Source organism: Callorhinchus milii, unplaced genomic scaffold (genome assembly GCF_018977255.1).
Source record: "Callorhinchus milii isolate IMCB2004 unplaced genomic scaffold, IMCB_Cmil_1.0 Scaffold60, whole genome shotgun sequence".
In the NCBI taxonomy this organism is placed as follows: domain Eukaryota; kingdom Metazoa; phylum Chordata; class Chondrichthyes; order Chimaeriformes; family Callorhinchidae; genus Callorhinchus; species Callorhinchus milii.
Genome location: NW_024704801.1, coordinates 286,883 through 288,105, shown reverse-complemented (window position 1 = coordinate 288,105; position 1,223 = coordinate 286,883).

The following is a 1,223-nucleotide window of genomic DNA, read 5'->3' as shown; positions in this document are numbered from 1 at the left end:
TGTCCCCCGCCTGACCCGCCCCACCCTCACCTCCCTCAAGACCCGTCTCGAGACCCTTCTCTTTGACCAATCGGTCACCCCCCTGCCTAACGCCCCCACCAAACGTCCTCCCTGCTCTCCAAACCCCATCCTGATGCCCAACCCCAGCTCGGGTCCAATCCCCTGACTGTCCGGTCCAGCGCCTTGGGACGTCCTCCCGACGTGAAAGGCGGGCGCTGCGTAATTGTTGGCCGACGTCGGCAAAGAGAAGGCAACACAAAGCCGCGTAAATATGTGGGTTTATTTTTTTAAAGGCGACGTATTTGCATCTCGTCGCTCAAATCCTGGCGTCAAGTCCCTGTGCGGAGTCGAGTTCCTTTCAACATCCACACCTTAAAGAGGATTAAATTCACAGACAGAGAGAGAGAGACAGAGAAACGGGGGTTGGGGGGGGTGGGGCTGCGAGACACACACGCACACACACATGTACACACACACACACACACACAGACACACACACACACAGGAAGGCGAAATGTTGGAGATGACACACACGCGCGCACACCCACGAGCGCGGGCGCGCACGCCCAGGAGGGTGGAGCGTTTGAGGGGTGGGGGGGGGGTGGGGAGAGACAGGCTCACACACACACATACACAGACACACACAGACACACACACACAAACACAGAGACACAGACACACACACAGACACACCCCCCCACCACACACCCAGACACCCCCACACAGACAGACACCCCAGTCGATTGGCGGATCGCTTTCCGGGGGTAAAATAACCCCTTTTAAAAAAAATGTTTTCGCTCAACCCCCCACCCCCCCTCGGCTGTGTGTGGGGACGTCGCCGGGCGCGTTCGGCCCACAAAAACGCACAGTCACTACACTTTACAGCGTGTCCCGTGAAGCGCTGTGACAGTATGTCTCGGGGGTGTGTGTGTGTGTGTGTGTTGTCTGTGTGTTTGGGGGTGTGTGTGTGTCTGTGGGGGTGTCTGTGGGTGTGTGTGTCTGTGGGGGGTGTGTGTCTGTGTGTGTGGGGTGGGGGGTGTCTGTGGGGGGGGGGATTGTCTATGGTAGACAGGGAGACAGAGAGGCAGACAGGGAGGTAGACAGGGGGGTAGACAGACAGGGAGGCAGACAGGGAGGTAGACAGGGAGACAGGGAGGTAGACAGGGAGGAGACAGGAGGGAGGCAGGGAGACAGGGAGGCAGACAGGGAGGTAGACAGGGAGG